The sequence below is a fragment of the Herpailurus yagouaroundi genome, unplaced genomic scaffold (genome assembly GCF_014898765.1).
Source record: "Herpailurus yagouaroundi ecotype Mexico unplaced genomic scaffold, PumYag 164, whole genome shotgun sequence".
NCBI lineage: Eukaryota > Metazoa > Chordata > Mammalia > Carnivora > Felidae > Herpailurus > Herpailurus yagouaroundi.
The window spans coordinates 45,648,651-45,664,943 of NW_024412405.1; positions in this window are offsets into that span (position 1 = coordinate 45,648,651).

Sequence of the window (16,293 nt, forward strand, 5' to 3'; positions counted from 1 at the left end):
GGGGAAAAAACAAAACAAAATCTTACTTTATCAGTAATTAGATTAATATAATGGATTAATATAAACACTTCACTCAAAAGGCAGCAGCGGCAGACTGGATAAAAAACATGAACCAACTGAGGCATCTGAGTAACTCAGTCGATTAAGCTTCTGACTCTTGATTTTGGCTCAGGTCATAATCTCATGGGTTCCTGAGTTCAAGCCCCACGTTGGGCTCTGTGCTGACAATGCAGGGCTTGTTTGAGATTCTCCCTCCCTCTCTCTGCTCCTCCCCCACTCACACACATGCACTCTCTCTCTCTCTCTCTCTCTCTCTCAAAATAAGTAAATAAACTTAAAAAAACAAACCATGAAGCAACTATTTTGTGTTTATAGAAGACATACTTTATATTGAAAGACACAAAAGGTTGAAAATATAAGGATGGAAAAAGATACACTATTCAAAGAGCAATGGAAAGAGAATCCATTAATATCAGGTAAAATATACAATTAGACAATGAAACATAAAAGGATGTCTTGTAATGGCAAAGGGGACTGTACATCACAAATATGTCACAATTCTAAACACCTAACAACACCTAACAACAAAGTTCAGAAATACATAAAATAAAAAATGACAAAATTAAAGGGAGAAAAAATAATTCAACAATAATAGTTGGAGACTATAAATATTCACCATATTAGGTAGAACAACTAGAAAGATCAACAAGCAAATAAAACATCTAAAAAATACTATACATTAGTTAGAACCGAGAGAAATCTATAAATGATCTGAATGTGAATACACATTCTGCTTAAAGTTCACATGTACGAGCATAGGCCATATGCTAGGCCATAAAGCAATTCTCAATACATTGAAACAGAAATAAATAATACAAAATTATATGAATGCAATGACATGTAACAAGAAATTATTAATGGAAGGAAATTTGAGAAATTTTAAAAAATATGTGAAAATTTAACAACACATCCTTAAGTAACCTAAAACCTAATTACCATAGAAGTCACAAGGTAAATTGGAATATATTTTGCAATGAATGAAAACATAAGAACAGTATATCAAATCTTACAAGATGTAGCTATTGTACTGTCTGCAGTTAAATTTATAGTTGTAAATCGCTATACTTAAAAAAGAAGAAAAATAACCTAAACTTCCACCTTAAAAATTAGAAAAAGAAATCAAACTACACTCAGAGCAAACAGAGGAAAGGAGGTAATAAAGATTAGAGCAGAAATAAATAAAAGATAAATCAGGAAAACAACAAAGAATATTTTTAAAAAAAAGTTGATTCTCAAGGCGCGTGGGTACCTCTGTCTGTTAAGCATCCGACTCTGGCTCAGGTCATGATCTCACAGCTTGTGAATTTGAGCCCCGTGTCAGGCTCTGTGCTGTCAGTTCAGAGCCTGGAGCCTGCTTCAGATGCTGTGTGTGTGTGTCTCTCTCTCTCTCTGCCCCTCCTCTGCTCACTCTCTGTCTCTCTGTCTCTCTCAAAAATGAATAAACGTTAAAAGAATTTTTTAAGTTGATTCTCTGCATAAACAAACTTGACAAACTTTAGGTAGAATAACAAAAAATAAATAAGAGAGAAGCCTCAAATGAGTAAAATCAGTTTCAAGATAAATGAGGAGACACTAATATCAACCTTAGAAAAATAAAAATTGCCTTACAAGGGAATATTATGAAGAATTCTATGACAATGTATTAAATAACCTAGATGAAATGGCCAAATTCCTAGGAATGCACAAACTAAAAAAGTGAATCAAGAAAAATAGAAAATATGCATACACTGATTACAGGTAAAGATAATGAATACATAATCAAAAACCTCCCAATAAAGAAAAGGCCAGGGCCGGATGGCTTCAGTGGTTATTTCTTCAAATGTTTAAAGACAAATTAACGTGAATCCTTCTACAGTTCCTCCAAAATTTGAAGAGGTGAGAACAGTTCCCAATTTATTCCAAAATGCCAATATTGCTCTTATACTAAAACCAGACAAGATATCACAAGAAAACAATTTTACAGATCAATAGCCCATATAAATAAATATGGATGCAAGAACTGTCAACAAGATACTTGCAAATCAAATTCAGCAAAATACAAAAATGATCCTTCACCCTCCTAAAGTGAGATTTACTCCAAGTATGGAAAAAAAAAAAAAAAAAAGGCTTCAAAGGACTCTGTCAAAAATTTCAAAGATGAGCCATGGGCTTCCAGTTTCTGTTCCAAAATGTAAACAGTGTGGAAGTCATTACCCAACTCACAATAAGCAAAATGCTACACACGCTAAAAATCAACTCCTTTTAATATTATCCAAGAATTAAAGTCATAGAACAAACCACCACTCTGAAAATTGAAGAGACAATTGAATACCAAGAATCATAGCTTACTGAAACATAGCCTAGGAGCAGAAACTGCTAGAGTTAGGACCAAGGTAGGAAGATTTAAACTCTGATGGACTGCTGCAGGCTCAGTGTAGACAAGTTTGTAAAATAAAAATTCCACAGAAGGCTCAGGCCCTCACACTTTCTTGATTTTTACCACCAGGAACTCTACCAGGCTTACACAGTGAAGAACAGGAAAACAATTTCCTCCACCCTGGCAGAAAAAGGGGTAAGAGAAGGAGAAAAGTTTTCATCTTGAAATATGTCCAGAGCATTTTGTTCTCTTTAACTGGGTTGGCCTCACGGGAAACCCCTCTCCTGGAGCCAAACCAACATGGGAAAAGGGTAATCCCAAGTCGAGCTTCAGCTTGTGTCACTGTGTCCCCTAAGGACGGTGGGAGAGCAGGGACAAAGAAGATTTTGTGAAGGTCACAGTCTACGGGCATGGGTTCTGTGAAAGGCAAAGCCCACAGGCATTGGGAAAAGACTGAGACCTAATCAGTGGAAAGTGGAATGCTCTGCCCCCCCCCCCACTTATTTTTTTTAATGTTTTTTATTTTTAGTTTTGAGAGAGCACAAGCAGGGGAGGGGCTGAGAGAGGGAAAAGAGGATCTGAAGCAAGCTCCACTGTTGTCAGCAGTGAACCTGATGTGGGGCTTGAACTCATAAAGTGAAATCAAGAATTGGATGCTTGGGGCGCCTGGGTGGCGCAGTCGGTTAAGCGTCCGACTTCAGCCAGGTCACGATCTCGCGGTCCGTGAGTTCGAGCCCCGCGTCGGGCTCTGGGCTGATGGCTCAGAGCCTGGAGCCTGTTTCCGATTCTGTGTCTCCCTCTCTCTCTCTGCCCCTCCCCCGTTCATGCTCTGTCTCTCTCTGTCCCAAAAATAAATAAATGTTGGAAAAAAAAAATTTAAAAGAATTGGATGCTTAACTGACTGAGCCGCTCAGGTGCCCCCTTTATTTGTTCCCCTCACCTCACACCTTACCACCACTTCCATTTGGCTGCTATATGGTAACAAGCTATTGCAGCTAAAAGAGCAGCAAAGTTCAGATCATATTTAAGGAGGAATCTCTAGAGGAACCCAAAGGTAAGAAGGGAGAGAAAACCCAGGAAACAGATGGAAATGTTCACCTCTGACACCTATAGCCATACAGCATAACTCTAACCAGAAAAACATAAAACCTCACAGTAAGGGCTCATTTACCTCAGTTCCTTTTCCCTTGTATATCATGTCAGGCTTTCAACAGAAAACTAAAAGATATACTAAAAAAGCTAAGCAGTTTTAAGAGACAAGGCAAGCAATGCAACTAAAGTCAGATATGGCAGAGGGTTTGAGATTATCAGTTGAGGATTTAAAATAACTATGGCTGGGGCGCCTGGGTGGCTCAGTCGGTTAAGCATCCGACTGCAGCTCAGGTCACGATCTCGTGGTCCATGAGTTCGAGCCCCGCGTCGGGCTCTGGGCTGATGGCTCAGAGCCTGGAGCCTGCTTCCGATTCTGTGTCTCCCTCTCTCTCTGTCCCTTCCCCGTTCATGCTCTGTCTCTCTCTCTCTGTCTCAAAAATAAATAAACGTTAAAAAAAAAAGTTTTAAAATAACTATGGCTAAAATGCTAAGGGAGCTAATGTAAAAAGTAGACAGCTTGGAAGTAAAAACATGGGTTATGTAAGCAGAGAGTTAGGAAGTCTAAGAAAGAATCAGAAAGAGATGCTAGAAATCAAATACACTATAATAGAAATAAAGAATGCCTTTGGTGGGCTCAACAGTAGACTGGACACAGCCAAAACAAGAATCAGTGCTCTTGAAGATATGTCAATAGAAACTTCCCAAACTGCAAGGCAAAGAGAAAAAAAAGACTACAATTCCTCAAATGTTGTGCATGGAGTTACCATATGGTGAAGCAATTGTACTATTACACATACATGCAAGAGAAATGCAAACATATCCACCCAAAAGTTGTGTGCAAATGTTTACAGCAGCATTTTTCGTGATACTCAAAATCTAGAAACAGCCAAAATTTCCAACAATTATGTTAGTTTTGCACCAAACAAAACATAGTATAGTCATACAATGGAAAATTATTCAGCCATGCAAAAAGAATGAGGTAGTAACATACGCTACAATGTAAATAAGCCTGGTGACATTAAGTAAAATGAAAAGAGCCCAACCTAAAAATTCAGTTATTATATGACCCCATTTTGATAAATGCAAAATATAAAGGGCCATTTAAACTTGTGCTGTCACAGATATTAACCCCTTTCATTTTCATTTTCACTTTTTAAAAAAATGCTCCTATATGAGAGGGTGAGTGGGTTGGGGTTCTTATATACTGATCTTTCCTTACCTGTTCTGCTATATGAATTCTAGGATGTTCTTCTCCATCACTAGAAATGGACATAAGTGACATCTAAAGCTGATAAAACAATTTTAAAGTTTACATGTAACTATGTTAAGTTCCTTTCTAAAGACATTCATACATTTCCTAACAATCAACCTACTAGCCAAATTCAATTAATTTGAGAAATTAAGTAAAAGCCATCAGTGTGTTGAAGAAAGCATCCAAGAGGGTTGGGGGTCTTTTTTGCAACGCATGTTTTTAACAGCATTCCCTACATTGTAGTTTGATGGATAGGGAATAGAGGATACTTGACCTGAATGTTTTAAATACAATTTGGAGCATACAAATTGTTTCTTTACCTGGGATTTCATCCTTTTTTGCAAGATTTGCAAGATGAGTAATATTAACTTTAAGGGCTATCCATCACAGATTATCCGGATTTGAAATAGGCTGCCTTCCGCTGCCACCGCCCCCCAATATTGTCTGATTCTAGAAACTGATGTTATAATTATGCCATGTGCCAAAGAAGAGATTCAGTAAGACATTTTTTAAAATAAAAATTTGAATATTATCAGAAGAAAAAATAGAAGCCTTCTCTATAAAATTATAAACATATTTTAAAACATCATCAGTAATTGCATGTTTTTTTACTTTTAAACTATCTTAGAATTAAGATTTTTTTTTCCTCATAGAGTTGTTTTTCTCTGTTAACATGCAGAGACGCAGAGTAATATTTACCTTAAAAAAGAGACTAAATAGTTGGTATCTTCTCAGGGGATAGTACAGAATATAAATCACGGAATTATTATAATGTTAAAAAGAATTTTATGCCATATTAGACAATAAAATTAAAACAAAAAAATACAGATGAATATAGGCTTTTGTGATTTTGCCTGGAGCCTTATTGAAATCATATTTTGAAAAGCACAAGTGCTATTTGATTTTTTTTTTTATTTTGGGTGCTAAAATACAATTTTAGAAGGTTTTGACTAAATGCATTTAGTTAGTATTAAAATGTCCTTTGGAGAAGAACCAGCAGGATTGTTACTAAGCGACCCAGTAAGACCAGGTTGCCCAGCAACAGGCTGCCAGGGATCAGGACTTTTCCCTTCTCTGGTCTTAAATTAAAATTTCCAAGACATCTATGGTGTCCTGTCCTCAGGGTCTCTGGGCTATTTCACAACAGGATGCCAGGTACCTTCCCAGAAAAATCTCTGTACCTTTGACCTTAATACGCAGATATTTTTTAACTTTACCATGCTGTGTTCATCCAACACATATTTGGCAGTGTGTCTTACCCTATGTAGAGTTTTATATAATTATAATTAATTAGAAAATATGTGATTTAGCACAAATAGTTTTTGTCACCTATGGATATAATAATAAGCATTTGGTGCTTAGTACCATAAATGAGCTGTGTTGATGGATAAATTAATCTGAACATTCCCACATTCTTGGAATAAGTTTATTGCCATGTTATAATTCGTTTATATATAATATGTCCTGGGTTAAATTTGTTAATTTCTTCAAAAATTTTCTTGCATATGCAAAGATAGATTGCTCTATGATTGTCCCTACTAGTTTTGAGAGGGCCTGAATTTGAAACCCAAAGCTCTGTTTGACTGTCCAGAAAGTATATCTTTTCTCCAGCTCACACTTAAAGATGCTGGTAAGAAATGGAATCCCAGCAAATGGGTAAGTGTCGTCCATCTTTTCATCTATAAACAAGAACAAGAAAGTCATGATTTTCCTGACTGCTGGTCTATCACTGACAGGGATTCCCAGGATTCCAAGACTTTCCAAGGAAGTTCATATCCATGACTGAACAAAAAGTCAACTAATGTAAAGGTTAGCCTTGAAAGAGAGGAAATTGCATTGAACATTCCAAACAAATGTCTCCTATTGAGCTAGGACTAACAGAATGGTGAAAAGAAGACATTTACTAAGAAGAAATAAAGTAACACACAGAAACCCAAAAATAACACAAATTTCTTTCTAGAAATTGAGATGTTTAAAATATGTACACAATACTCATGTTGAAAATAACAGACAAGCCAACTATGCTGCCCACAAGAAAGAGACATAGGTATTAATACACAATTAGATTAAAACTAAAAGTATGGAAAAAGTGATAGGAGGCTAACAAAGGAGGTGTGGGGTGTCAGGGGGGGAGGAGCAATTAGAGTGTCAGACCTTAGAGTAAAACAAAGCAGACTTCAGATAACACATTATTAGATATAAGCAAAGTTATTGAGAAAAATAAATAATACTCAAACTATTACATTTTTATTTACTGATTTTTTTTATTATAAAAACACTTAATATGAGATCTACCCTCTTAAATTTTTAAGTGCATAATATATTGTTGTTAACTCTTGGTACAATGTCGTATGATAAATCTCTAGAGCTTATTCCTCTTGTGTAAGTGAAACTTCATACCCATTGTTGGCTGTATGTAATAAGGAAACAACCAAAATGTCCACTGATAGATAAATAAAGGGTGGCAAAAATGTACAATGCAATATTATTCAGCCTTTAAAAGGAAGGAAATCCTACCATGTGTGACAATGTGGACGAACCTGGAAGACACCACACTAAGTGAAATAAGCAAGTCACAGGACAAATACTACATGCTGTAACTTTATAATTGAAAATAGTTTTTAGTCTCTATCATCCACCTGATTTTGTTTGTATAATTGGCTTTCCAAACACAAAACTAATGTGAGATTTTAAAACGGAAAATTTCTTAATGAAAACTAATAAAATGTGAAATAATCATGTTATTAAAAAAGTTAAGAAAGAAGTGCTTTTTTGAGGTATTCATTTATTTCTGTTTTATATAGTGATGTTAATTTTTAATGTAGTCTTACTAGCTATCCAGCAGTTATGAAATTACATTTCCCAATTTTATGTCACATTCTGTGACTTGCTAATGAAAACTAGCATTTTCATAAATTGAAACTTTGCAATGCTGACAAGTAAAACAGGGAACACTATAGGGCCATAGAAATTAGACTGAGCTATAAATATCTAAAAGATAACATCTCAAACTAGGAGTTTTCTCATTGAAACATTTACATTGATGCATAAAACTGTAGTTCATTCAATTTAGATGCTATCTATTAAAGTTGAAAACTTAATATTGAACATAAAAGATCATGAACTATGATGCTACTATCTGTTCACATATACTCTTCAAAGTCTGGGTTTAAAGTTCAAACACTTAAATAAGCATGTTAATCACAGAAAATAATTTAAAATGGTCACGGCTTAAGTGGTAGTTGTGTTCTGATTTTTTAATTGAACAGAAGTGAAACTTTCATACATCTGGAAGCAGGTCCATCTACATAATTATGGGTTTCAGTGCAAAATTAAAATGTGGAATCCCTTCTTAAAAAAAAAAACAGGAAAAAATTGTTTTCCTTTTTCTGAGGTCTCTTTCCTTACCTGCCATGGTGTTTTTATTTGTTATTTAATATTGCACTCCCTATGCCATGGGGATACTTGTGGGTGAGTGCAAACCCTTATAGGAGCCCAGAGCCCTGCCCTATGACTTGATGCAAGGGATGGTATGAATGAGTGCATGAGTATGTGCATGGTGTTCATGAGTGCATTGGTATAGGAGTATATAGCATTATCACCAACCTCTGTGACTGGCGGCAATTGCATTCGGAAAATATAGGTGGATAGATGGATGGATGGATGGATAGATACATGATAGATAGATAGATAGATAGATAGATAGATAGATAAAGTCGATGAGTGAGTCAATGGATGGATGGATGGACAGACAGACACTCAAATGATAGATAGATGATAGATAAATGGGTAGACAATAGTTTAACACTGAAGTTAATATTGCTGAGAAGGGATCTTTCTGGTTTACTCCTATACTTCTGTTTTTGAATTAGATCCAGAATTTGTCCCTGGAGCTAGATGTTTGGGTTAAATTACCTAGATTACATCTCTCTGCTCAGACTTGCTTGAGTGCAGTAAGTGCAAAGTCAGAGACAGACCCAGGCAGTAAATATGGCCCAAAACAAAGCATTTAGTCCATCTTCGGTGCTTTAGGAAAACTATCTTTGAGAGGCTATTTTTGAATCAAGTACTAAAAGATGCTTATCACATTGCTAGATGAAGTGGTCACAAAGGATTAGAAAGAGGGAGAAAAGAAGTGATCATGCAGAGGTTGGAAATAACAGGGCGAACACAGAAACACAGAGAAGGATTAGTGTTTATGAAGCAAAAAGCTAAGAAAGGAATGAAAATAAAAGAGATAAAGTTACCATGCGCACTGACATCATGCTAAAAACCTTTAGCTTTATAGTAGTGGTGAGTGGTTCCCTACGGAGGTAAGTTTGCCCTTCAGGGGACATTTGGCACCATATGGAGACATTTTTGATAGTTGCATTTTGAGTTGGGGTGGCTAGTAGCACCTAGTGGATAGAAACCAGGGATGTCCCTAAGCAGCTTTTACAATGCAGAGCAGTCCTCACAACAATGTAATATTGTAATGTGATATAAAAGTGCCAACGTAGAGAAACCCTGCTATAACTGAGTGGGCATTCACTTAAGAGATCTAAAAACTGGAGTGACCTAATCAGTTGTGTTCTTTGGATAGCCTATGATAGCAGCTATATGGCTACATGAGATATAATTTGTGAACGTTCAAGTATGGTATTTCCTAGACTGCACTAAATTTTTAAATTTATTTTTTAATTCATGTATAATAAACATACAGTGTTATATTAATTTCAGTATACAATATAATGGTTAAACAATTCTACACATTACTCAGGGCTCATCGTGATAGATTGCATTAAATTTTATGAGGAAGATAACATAGACTTTGAATTCTTGATTGACTTTGGGAACTTGGAGAATTTTCATTAGTGAATTAGGTACTTTACAATAATGCTTCTTTAAAATTGAAGCTACAGCCAACGACTTAACAAGTGGCTAAGGATTAATTTTTATCCCCTCTGCCACCATCTGCTTTGCTGTTTGATTGCACTGCTCCACACAATATTACACTTTAATTATGAAAGGTTGAAAGAACATTAATTTGGTATTGGCTCAAGGAAAAGATCTCAATTAGATTTCCCAAGTTTTTCAGTTTGACCTCATTTATTTTTTGTCTTTACTACTGACTGCAGACAATATTTGAGAGATGAATTGTAATTGGTTAACAATTAAAGTGATCTGCCTTTAAACATAAGCAACCAAAACATGAAATGCTAAGACACTTGGAATCTAGATGCCCTGTGTTATCTTATCAAGTTAAAACTGTGGTGTTAAAAGTAACATACTGTTATTGGAAAAGCAAAATCTCAACTGAATTCATGAAGTGGCTCTAAAAGTACATAGAAAAAAAATTAAACTACATAGAAACAAGAAATCAGTGATTTTGTGGAATTTAATCAAAATACCACCACAAAAATGAATACTTTCCCAACATTTTGATCCTCTATTATGGATAAAATCAGATTTAAAAGATGTTTTCTTCAAAACAAGGTTAAACTTTGATTTCAAACGTATACTCTAAAGCTCTTCAAAACCTCCTATTTGTTACCAATATACTATTTTCCCCCAAACTTAATTGGAAATAAAGAATAGTAATATTTTTTCTTTTCTTTCTTTCCTTTCTTTTATTTATTTATTTATTTATTTTTTTGAGAGAAAGAGAGAGAGTGTGAGCTGGGGAGGGGCAGAGAGAGAGAGAGAGAGAGGGACAGAGGATCCGAAGCAGGCTCCGCACCGATAGCAGAGAGCCCTGTGTGGGGCTCGAACCCACGGACTGTGAGACTATGACCTGAGCTGAAGTCAGAGGCTTAACCAACTGAGCCACCAAGGAGCTCCAAGAATACTAATGTTTCAAATGCTACTTTATTTACAATAAAAAAAAAAAATCTAACTGTGTGTGCATCCAATGTGATAAAACCTAAAGAGCATACAGAAAGTACTGGTTCTTTTCACACATTGCTTATCGTTAAAAATGTTTCTAAAAGGGGCGCCTGGGTGGCGCAGTCGGTTAAGCGTCCGACTTCAGCCAGGTCACGATCTCGCGGTCCGTGAGTTCGAGCCCTGCGTCGGGCTCTGGGCTGATGGCTCAGAGCCTGGAGCCTGTTTCCGATTCTGTGTCTCCCTCTCTCTCTGCCCCTCGCCCGTTCATGCTCTGTCTCTCTCTGTCCCAAAAATAAATAAACGTTGAAAAAAAAATTAAAAAAAAATGTTTCTAATCAAGGGTCCATAAAAATTCTTTCGACAATCTGATTGGAATTGGATTATATCAATAGAATAATTGTGGAAAACTAATATTCTTACCAACTTAACTCTTCCAGTTCATGAATATACAGTATCTTTTGATGATTTCTGTCTTCTTTAACCTCCTTACAAAAAAAAATTGTGTAAACTCCTAATAATTAGACTTTACATTTTTTGTAAGATTTATTCCCAATAGTATTGCTCAAATAAGTAGGGAAAGTTTTAAAGCATGTTTTTAGATTTTCATTGGTAAATAGTACGTTATTATTATGGTGACTTTTAAAACTTTCCTATTAAATTCTTTGTGGATTCTTTGCTGTTTTCTACTACCAATGACCTAAAAATAGTTTTATTTCCTTTTTTAGAAATTTTAGGTTTTTATTTTTCTTGTTTCATTCTTCTGATTGTAATAGAGATAAAGACTTGATCATCATACTTCTTGTCTTCCCCTCATTTAAGGGAATCTGTGATTCAGCTTAGATATTTCTAATGACCCAGCATCCATTTCACTAAATGCTAATGTCTGTGTTCAATGTGCTTTTTAATTTTTTTTAAACTGTTTATTTATTTTTGAGAGAAAGAGAGAGAGCGCATGAGCAGGTGAGGGGCAGACACACACACACACACACACAGAATGTGAAGCAGGTTCCAGGCTCCAAGCGTAAGCACAGAACCTGATGTGCGGGGCTCTAACCCATGAACTGGGAGGTCATGACCTGAGATGAAGTAGGACACTTAACAGACTGAGCCAGCCAGGTACCCCATGTTTCAATCTGCTTTCAAACAACATATTTAATAACATTATTGGGTATTCTTTCTCTTACACAGACAGGTCTATTTTGGGGGGGGGATTTTTTTTAATTTGTACTTTTTTTAAATGTTTGTATGTTTTTTAAAATTTACATACAAGTTAGTTAGTATAGAGTGCAACAATGATTCTAGGAGTAGATTCCTTAGTGCCCCTTACCTTAGCCCATCCCCCTTCCCACAACCCCTCCAGTAACCCTCTGTTCTCCACATTTAAGAGTCTCTTATGTTTTGTCCCCCTCCCTATTTTTATATTATTTTTGCTTCCCTTCCCTTATGTTCATCTATTTTGTATCTTAAAGTCCTCATATGAGTGAAGTCATGTGATATTTGTCTTTCTCTGAGTAATTTCACTTGACATAATACCCTCTAGTTCCATCCATGTAGTTGCAAATGGCCATGTCTATTTTTATAGTAAGTAGTTTTTGACTAAATGACTTCCTTTGCATTCACAAAAATCTAGAGACTCCAGATAATATCTTCCACCAGGGAAGCTTCACTCTGCTAAGCAGATAGAGACAATTACAAAGTTGAGGTCAACCTGGATTGCAGCTTGGGTAAGAACAAGTCTACGTCTTTACTTTGTCTTTGTATGTAACATATAATCCTCTATTTTTTTTTCTCATGGTGACTCTAGCATGTCTCAGCATAGAGCAAAAACATTTAATTGCTTTTTAGAGGTTTTGGCTTAGACTGACACAACTTTAAAATACAACACATGTTTTCAATATGTGCTTTTAAGAATCTTCAAGTCTCCAGCTTGATATTTCAAACCCCTACAGTACCTAAAGCCTTACCTGGTCTTCTCCCCTCCAGGACTAGTTCCCAGCCAGGCTCCAAATCTGCCAAAATAAACAAAGTCCTCAAAAGAGAGAAAAATAAGGATTTTCAGTATTCTTCTCTCAAAGGTTTTTTTGTTCTTTTTTGTTTTTCCTCACATGTAATCTGAGACCTTCTCTTGAATAGACACTTGCTTTCTAAGCACAAGAGAAAAATCCTGATTTGCTAAGGATTTTGTTTTAGTTCTCAAAGCCCCCTTGTCCAGAATAGCTATGAAATTTATCATCTGTATTGAGAGAACAGCCAACCAGATGGAGACCCCTCTGATAATTCAGTTTTGTCATTCCACTCCATGTTGTAGACAAGAGTTCTCCATCCCCTAGACATAACCCTTACTTAGCCTGTGCCTGGACTAAATTCTCAGACTCCAACCTGAACAAGGGCTGGTAGACATCACCAGTGAGGGCCTCAAATTCTCAGATCACCGGTGAAGGTTTCTCTCTTTCCAGAATCGTATACACGATGGTCCTGGTTGTTTCCGCAGCTGTAAGGATACTGGTTTACTTTTTATTACTTATTATTTTATTTATTTAATCTCACTCTTTATTACTTATTATTTTATTTATTTAATCTATTTCTTATATACTTATTTAAAATTTACTTATTTAAAATTACTTATGGGGCGCCTGGGTGGCGCAGTCGGTTAGGCGTCCGACTTCGGCCAGGTCACGATCTCGCGGTCCGTGAGTTCGAGCCCCGCGTCGGGCTCTGGGCTGATGGCTCAGAGCTTGGAGCCTGTTTCCGATTCTGTGTCTCCCTCTCTCTCTGCCCCTCCCCCGTTCATGCTCTGTCTCTCTCTGTCCCAAAAATAAATAAACGTTGAAAAAAAAATTTAAAAAAAAAAAAAATAAAATAAAATTACTTATGATTTTATTTATTTAATCTATTTCTTATTTACTTATTTAAATTTTACTTATTTAAAATTTATTGATTTACTATCTTTAGTCTGTTAGTGGGATGTTTGCCTGCCACTGAACTGCTATAGTCTACTCTCAATAGCAGTATTTTTTTAACCTTGAATTGCTGTGTAATTTTATGAAATAATTTCTCACTGACTGAGTCTATCTTCTAGCTTTTCTTCTTTAATCGATTAATGAAGTAAATACCATTTAAAGACTTTTCTAATATTTACCCTTCTTCCAGACTAAACGCAAATGTGTTGTCCCTAGGATCTATATGAGATTATTGCTCTCATCTCAAGGATACTTTTCCTCTTTACTGTCTGATACAAATCAGCTCTCCTACCTGTTGATGTCTCCTTAAGTAATGGCAGTGGGTGGGGAGTCATGTTCTCTTACCAACTCCAAGACAGAAAGTACATAGATTGTTCCAGAGAGGAAAGATCTTTGACAGTTCCCAGTTATGTATGATCCCCAATGCTGAAATTTCCCTCTACCTTCAAATTACAGGGTTTGAGAAAAGGGAAGAAATCTTATTCTATACACATACTTAAATGTCTTAAACAGTAATTTATCCCTGATTATATCATAACTATTATGCAAAGGCTTGAAAACTAAGTAAGAATTTATGCTCTAAAACCATAAAATTCCAAATCCAATAATGATACCCAGATGTTGATCTGGAAAGAAACAAATTAGAAAATTTGGTGGCATTTTGCTGTGGTACAAATAACACAAACTTTGAAATCAGACACAATATAGTTTATAAAGACTGGCCTGCTCCCAATCCTCCCAATGACATTGATGCAAATGCACTGACTAAATCTTCTGAACTTCAGAGTATTCATTTAATAATTATTTTAATGTTTATTTTTTAGAAAGAGACAGAGAGAGAGAGAGAGAGACAGAGTGTGAGTGGGGGAGGGGCAGAGAGAGAGGGAGACACAGAATCTGAAGCAGGCTCCAGGCTCCGAGCTGTCAGCACAGAACCCAACTTGAGGCTCGAACTCACAACCTGCAAGATCACGACCTGAGCCTAAGTTGGACGCTTAACTGACTGAGCCACCCTGGCGCTCCTGATTTTTTTAAGTGAGAATAATGAATGACACACATTGGAGAGGATTACCTTTAGGTTAAATGAGAGAATTTATGTAACTAAAAAATATGTTTGTTCCCTGGGGTGCCTGGCTGCCTCAGTCAGTAGATAGAGCACAACTCTTGATCCCAGGGGGGTTTGAGCCCCACATTGAGTGTACAGATTATTGAAAAATAAAATATTTTAATTTATTTTCTTATTAATTCATTCATTCATTTATTTAGAGAAAGAGGGGGAGGCACAGAGAGAGAGGGAGAGAGAGGATCCCAAGCAGGCTCCATGCTGTCAACACAGAGCCCACTGCAGGACTTAATCCCACAACCTTGAGATCACACCTGAGCTGATATTAAGATTGGATGCTTAACTAACCAAACCAGCCAGACTCTCCAGATGTCTATTCTGTTCTAAACAGTGTATGAATAGTAGGGAAAAAAATATTTAAAAATCACATTGATGTGGATTTAAGATAAATATTTTCTATAACACAAAGAATTTGATGTATATAGTTTTACTTATAAAGAATTCCTTTGTAATTGAAATTATTTACAAATTCATTACCAGTTAAATGAATCAATACTCTATTATGTAATATATTAAATCAGAGGTTTATTTCTAAATAACAAGACATAGGTTTATTAGACTTGTAAAATAACTGACAAACCTCACATTTAAAAATGATAAAAATCATTGATTATATGAATAAATTACTAATACTTGTCTATCAATATTTAGTAATTATTAATTTGCTTTTCATAATAGGTGAGAAAATTTTTAACAACTAGCATCAAGTCCTCAAGTAATGTTCAAGAAAAGATATAGGTAAATCTGTTTTACTTTATAAAAATTTAACATGTCACAGTCTTATTTTAAAATTGGAGATGATTTTCAAAATGACATAAATAATAAAAGGAACAGAGTATACAATACAACTAAGGATTGCTTATTTTGACTAACAAATAACCTTTTTATTGGCCTACCTATTTCCTACTTCTTCCACCAATTTTAATGCTTTCAAAAATAAATGGGCTATATATTTAGTTAAGTAAATGTATAATTCGAATATCACAGTAAACTCAAGTACCAAAAAGTGTCCAAAATACCATTAGAGAGGAGGCTGATATATCAGATCAAAGGTTTAAAATTGGTTATTTGGAAAAATAAAAAATAATATTAAAACAATGTCAAAATAGAGTTCTCTGGTTAATATTAAAAAATATATATTTAAATTTTTTGCTTCAACTATTTTATGGTGAAACATTCTACTTTCAGAAATATTTATAGATTCATTTGTCATTTTGGAAGATTTAGAAAGTTGTAAAATAAAGTATATAATTTAGAAACACAACATCTAATAATCAGTTAGAAGATGCATTAATTTTCTACTGCTGAAATAAATTAGCAAAATCACATAATGATTAAATCATCAGCTGCATTATCTCAGTTCCTGTAAGTCAGAATCCCAACACAGAATAGTTTTCACAAAACTGAAAGAAAGGTAGTGGCCCTGCAGGACTCTTATCTAGAGGCTCAAAGAAGAAGGTTGGCAGGATTCAGTTCCTTGTGGTTGTGGGACTGAGGCTCCTAGGCCCCTCCATCTTTAAACCAGCAAAAGTGTATCAAATCTTCATGCTTTCAATGTCTGACTTCCCGTTCTAACAAATTTTCC